The 6,990-nt window shown below is 35.1% G+C and overlaps 1 pseudogene; it reads left to right on the forward strand.

The window, feature by feature from the left end:
- The first annotated feature begins 223 nt into the window (after window positions 1–223).
- Window positions 224–1,168, forward strand: LOC113361186 (annotated as a pseudogene).
- Window positions 1,169–6,990: the final 5,822 nt, after the last annotated feature.

A 6,990-nucleotide genomic window follows, 5' to 3' on the forward strand; every position in this document is an offset into this window, starting at 1 on the left:
CTAATAACAGTTAGTTTCCAAAAACACGACCTGATTTTGCCTATAAATACTGCCGTAGGGTCTCATAAATCTTTCTTTTTTTTTTGTATCAACATTCCTCTGCTGCGAACACCACCAAAACTCTAGGCGTAGGCGAAGCACACAAATTCAAGAAAGCACAAGAACGAGGGCTTGAAGTTAAACAATTGACTGTGAAAAATCAAAATAACATCTGCTCTAAATCATGGAGGAATCTTACTGTTCAGATTGCAAAAGTGTTACGGCCGTGATATCTGATCATTCGACCGGAGACACAATTTGTTCCGACTGTGGCCTTGTATTAGAAGACCACTTAATTGATGACACAGCCGAATGGAGAACATTCGCTGACGAACCAGCTAATAATGATCCTCATCGTGTTGGGGATAAATCAAATCCTCTGCTGTCTAAGAATGGTTTAACCACATTGATTTCCATGCCTAATAAGGGCGGTGAATATCCCTCTTCTAATTCTTTTAGGCGGTTTAATCAAGCAAATATGAAAGATCCTGACAAGGGCCTTATCGAGGCGTTCAAGGCGATTGAGGCGATGTCTGACAGATTGGGTCTTGTTTCTACTATAAAGGATTTGGCCAATGAGATTTATAAGAAGATGGAGGATGTGAAGAGTAGTAAAGGGGGGAATAAGAAAGCAATGTTTGCTGCTTGTTTGTTTGTTGCTTGCAAGAGACTAGAGAAACCGAGAACGATGAAAGAGATTGAATCCGTTGCGAATGGCGTGACCAGGAAGGAATTAGGACGTGCCAATTCGGATATTAGTAAACATTTGGAGGAAATTGGAAATGGGGACACTGAAGGTACAACGGATGCTGGTGATTTCGTGAGGCGTTATTGTTCTCTTCTTGGTATGGGTCATAAAGCTGTGAAAGCTGCTCAAGAAGCAGTTGCCAAGACTGAAGAATGTGATATTAGGAGGACTCCAGCTCCCGTGACAGTCGCAGCGACGATTATTTTCATGATCACTCAACTGTCCGATGACAGAAAACAGATTGGGGATGTTTCTGATGCAAGTGGAGTTAAGCCATTCACTATAAAGAAATATTATAAGGATATCTATCCTTTTGCGTCGCAACTGGTACCAGCTTGGTATGCTAATGAGGAGGACCTCAAGAAGTTGTATAGGCCTTGAAAGAAACGGAAACAAATGGCTGCAATTGGTGCAAAACTTTTCTGCAGATGATTTATTGTTTCTGTTGCGGTATATTGGCAACATTTTACCTGGATGATGAAATTCCTTATTGTTTAAGACTATAACACATGACAGAACTGATAAATTTAATATGAAATTCATTTCTCAGCTAACGTACAATAGTTCAATTCACTTACAAATTCATATATGAATCCCAAACGGAGAGTTTACAAGTATGACATGACATACTAACACCATTTCAACAAAAATATGAATATCCACAACAGAAACTACTCCTAACTAACAACAATTGACACTAAATGAGACCAGATTTGTCTCAAAACCCCCACCATTAAAGAAGAAAACAAACTACCTGGGAGGGTCAATTCAAGAACCCATTAATGCTGGAACAAAAATCAAAAACCTCTCTGGGTCATCATCAAAAGAACTGGATATCTCTGGACATACACTATTAACTCCCTACTGAACAAGAAACTGCAATCATCTTCTTTAAAGACACAAATATTTGAGTTGGAGAATTAAGCTTTACTGTTTTCTTGGATAGTGAGGTGGTTAATCCATTACTGCAGCTCCATCTCGTCAACCATTTCCATCATCTCTTGAGACAATTCCCTAGCAATCTGTAACTGATCCATCAAACCATTCCCAACACTCGTCAACTGTTGATGGATTACATGTAACTCTGCCAACCCTTGTTGTGTGTTATTTCCATACAATATAGAATGCAAAACCCTAGTTTCATTCTGAGTGATAGTCCTTGCTTCTCTCAGAATGCTCTCATATATCCTGCACCTACCAAGTGCTTCCTGTAAATTTTGTCTCTGGAAATCGTTATAGAAATGATTTTCGACCATTTGTTCTAATAACTCCCGCCGTTGTATAATCGTCTCCAACTCTGATCCATGAGATTGCAGTAAAGCTCTGGAAGCAAGATATATTTGCTCTAAAGCAATCATAGCATAGATTTTATCGATCAAGAATATAAGAATCGCACTGATAGTAGCATGGAATTGATCGATCACAAAACTCAAAACAGTAGTAACCTCTAATAAAGCTTCTTCATTTTCTTGATTTCCAGCTTCTTGATTTTCTTCTTCTTCTTCTTGGATATTTTCTTGCGGTTCCTCTACAACAACAGAATCTGAACTACTTGTTTCTTGATTTGTAGAAGCTGCTTTATCTTCATCTTCTTGCGGAATACTACAACTGCTACTACTTCCTTCTTCAATGATAAGTTGAGACGGCTTTTCAGAAACCTCCTTATTATCTGAATCATGATCATCTGAACTGCTACGTTGTATTTCATCTTTTTCTGCCATTATAATAACCAGAACAGTGCACTAATTATAACTCTTCTTGTGACGAGTAGTTTCTTGATCACCAACACTTTGCTAAGAAGAAAATGATGAGTAATGTTTCTTGTTCCAAATTAAGATACTAATGATTGATTGATGGTGGTGGGTTTCTGTGATCTAGGAATTACTGGTTAATCAAGTTTTAGAAGAACCGCTTAGTGTGTGGTCCAGTACTAAAATAAATTTAATCGCTGGTCCAAAAACATGTTTTTTGGACCAGATTCTTTACCCGGTCGTCCATAAAACGTGCGAGACGTTATGCTGCCTTTTCTTAAATGCCGAAATCACCCTTTGTGTATAATACCGATAGAGATGATATACTTCAGTTCTATACAAACAGAGTTCTCGATCTCTTCTCTGATGATGACGATTTCGCGATCTATTCTGTGTTGATGGCGATTTTCGTTAGGTTTTTCAAATCGTTATTATGGTAAGTTAGGTTTTATCTCATCAAATCTGATTTTTTTTGTTCTTAATTTCTATTTTATTTATGAGTTTTAATCGAATTGGATCTGTTTTTTTCTATCTTTTTGTGATTCATAGATTCATACCTTGTTTTAATTGAATTGGATCTACTTGTTTTGAATGAATTTGATACTGAAATCGATAAAAGGTTCTTCCATGGGAGTGATTGTAATGGACTCATTGGGTTCTCTAGGTTAGAAGGACTTGCCGGTAAGCAAAAGAGTTTTGCTGATATCTTTCAGGTGACCTGCTTTTACTATCTTCAATAGTTTTGCTTTTTTAAGTTTTTTGGTTTGTGTTATGTATTATAATTTGGATCAGTTTACATGACCAGGCTCAATATTTGATTTTTATACCATCACTAGACTAGTTTGCTCTGCCTCTTGCGAGGGATTGAGTGGAATACCGAAGTAAATTGGAAGTATCATCATATTAGAATACAAGTGGATTCCTTTTTGAGATTTTAATGCGTTCAATAGCCTTTTCCTGTTCGTTTGATGTTTCTTGCAGTGGTATTGTATACCTTAGATATTACCAGGCTCAAAATTTTAATTGTGCGTTGCTTTTAAGGCTAAAGGGTTGAATATGACTTATACCTTAGACATTCGTGTGTATGTTACTCATTATAAGTCTCATATGGTGAATTTGTTATTAGTTTGTTTGGAAAATCACTAGTTAACTCGAATTACCTTTAATCAGCATGTTAGATTAGTGGTGCAAGCCATGGTTTTAAAAAGTCGCCTCGCGCTTTAACACCTATTTTTTGTGTTTTTATGCAGTACATATCGATACGTACTAGGTTTTCACTTAGTACATATTAATGTCTGCTAGCTTTTTATGCAGTACATATCAATGCCTATTAGGTTTTTACACAGTACATATCAATGCGTTGATTTGCCGGTTTTCAGAACTGAGGCTTCTTTGGAAGACGAATCGAATGGGTTAGTGAAGATACGGAACTCATATGATTTTAATCTTAGTTTCAGCATCTCTTCAGTTGGCTGAACCCTTGTAGCTTTGGATTTAAGATGCTAAAAATATGAAACTTTTTTTGCCTGTAAGTATCTAATCGCTACATATCAACATGAAACTTTTTTTTCCTGTAAGTATCTAATCGCTACATATCAACATGTACTAGGTTTTCACTCTGTACATGTGAATATGTACTAGGGTTTTCACTTTGTACATGTGAATATGTGGTTATCCAACAATACGGGGGATATTTACTAAGTTTTTAATCACTACATATCAATATGTACTAGGTTTTCACTCTGTACATGTGAATATGTTCTAGGGTTTCACTACGTACAAATCAATATGTACTGCTGCAAAGGAAACCCGAGACTCGCAAGAGGTACAAATTGATCTTGACATTTTGTACTGTAGGGTAGATTTTTCCGTTTTAAGAGCATCTCATTTTGTATCATAGGCAATCATATCATTAGGGTTATGTTTACCTGAAATTGAGTTTCATAGCATTTTTGTTAATACATATTCGTATTTTGTCACTACAAATTTTGTCATTGAATATGTAACCCCAAAACTAGTAGTATTGAAGCATACTTTTGGTAATTATCAGGTCTTTTGGATCAAATAATACATTGATCAATCTACTAGGGTTTCACTCAGTACATATCGGTATATACTTGGTTTCACTTGGTACATATCAATATGTAATGTAGTTGGTTGAGTTACGTTTTTAGTGGGTTTTCACTTGGTACATATAAATATGTATTGTAGTTGGCTGAGTTTGGTTTTAGTACATATCGGTATGTACTGTGGGATCGATCATACACTTTATCCTTCAGTACATATCAATATGTACTGCTGAATCATACATAACTAGATTTGTGGTGCGTATCCAAGAGTAAATATATAATTAAGACTTCTTAACGAGGGTCGAGGGGGCAGCGCCCCCTCGTAAACAAGAAATTTATTTAACTGAATGGATCAAGATCATATTGGTTACTCAACTACTGGTATAATATGAAGGAAAATCATATTTGCAGCTTTTAATATGACGGAATATTCATCTCTGTCTCATGTTTGTAACTTTTAGTATTAAGGAAAATCAGTTTGGTTGAGTTTTATCCTTCGTAATTCTTGAACAACGATGGCTAAATCATAAATTTTATGGTAATGCAGTAGCGCACTCAAGCATATGTACCAAGTTAAAATGAACTTTGTGTACATTCATTCCAATTACGTGAGTACTGTCCACCGTAAGTCAGTTATTTGAACCCTTTGTTTATATTTAACGTATTGGTACTATGTTTACAAGAGCTTCATGTCAAATCTATTACAGAAATGGATGCGCTCAGTGGTGCAAGCTTGCTAGACTAATTTTAGTCAAAATATTTTTTCACTAGGAATAGTTGAGAGACATAATAAAGTACTGAGCGAATTTTCACTTTTCCATTATCCAACAGTATATATGTGATATATAATGAAAGTAATATGTTTGTTGGGCATCTACAATAGTATCCATTTTTGTCTAAGATCTCTAAGTTTATAAATCTAATATGCCGTTTTTGTTTTTTCAATTAAGTACATATTTTGATGTATCGGAATGGAAATGAACTATGCGTTTGATGGACTGCAGGGAAATGACTAAAAAATATGCATAGGAAGGGGCAAGCATGGAGATAAAGGCACTATCTTTGCAAGGTTTTGGAAGTACATCTCCATATATAGAGTACATATTATGTTTTGACAATTCAGTATATTTTTTTCACAGTACATATGTATATGTACTCTGATAACTAGTAGGTTTTGGCTAAATATATATCGGTATTTCATAGGTTTTTACTTAATACATATCAATATGTCTTAGTACATATTAATATGTACTAGGCTTTCAGTTCTTATTTTCTTCACATGTATCTATGTACTGCAATTTTCTGTTTCTATTTGAATTTTTTGACAAGTTTCTTTCAAATAAATCTTCATCAGATTAGGTACTTTGTTGACGACAACATATCACACTCCGGGTTTGCGCAGAGAAAATCACACGCCGGGCTTGACAGCTTGCTTACCCGGCATACTATTCACCTGACGCGTGTCATCTTATGGAGAAAGAGGTGTTGCGTGGCGGTGAATTGTGCAACCACATTTTAAGATATAACTCTAGAATATGTTAAACCAGATCCTCACACTCCAAAAAAAAGGCTCATCCAACGGAATTTCTTATTTTTAATAGAATTAATAATAGACTTGAACTTGTAGTACTTGATAAGTTTCCAGGGAGGATGTATATTGTTAGTAAAATCGTCATTTTTGTTTATTTTCTTCCTATTAGTCGTTGTTAAAGGAGATCTTTTGCAGGGTCTGGCTAAGACCTCGTATAAGGGATAATTTTATGCCTTTTTCTCCTCTTCCATGCTGCAGATTGTCTGCATTATCTTTTGATTTTGTTAATGAAAAACTGCTGATCATTTTTAACAATACCTAGTTTATGATATTTTTTTGTAGTCCTTTATGTTCTAAAAAAATTTTGAGTATAAAGTTCCAATTTTCTTATGTGTGTCATTTTTTACATTACATGCAAATATGTACTGTAGGTATTCAATGCTTCTTACTTATTTTTCAGTCTTCATAATGACAGTATAGAACGACAATGTAACACTGCAAATAATGGTTAAGAAAAAAAAACACTGCAAATAAAAAGCATGACATTTGCATTGGAATCCGAAAGAGCGATTACAAGTTGTTTTTTTTTAAAAAAAAATAGATTCTGATAGATGAACATACTTCATCATTTACATTATAAGATTTTAAAATTCCAAACTTATAAGTAATGCCAACTAAAATCTACTTTAGGGAAAGTTTTCATAAAATGGATTCAAATTTTTTATGGTGACAAAAACAGTGCTGTTGGCATTGTAAGCACACCATAATATTCGATGGCTCTGCAGAAAAGTGCTTGATGAGGGGCAATTGCTCTTTTCCTGCAATGAGTTAGCATAATCCCCCAAGTTAGCA

Source organism: Papaver somniferum, chromosome 3 (genome assembly GCF_003573695.1).
Source record: "Papaver somniferum cultivar HN1 chromosome 3, ASM357369v1, whole genome shotgun sequence".
Classification (NCBI taxonomy): Eukaryota; Viridiplantae; Streptophyta; class Magnoliopsida; order Ranunculales; family Papaveraceae; genus Papaver; species Papaver somniferum.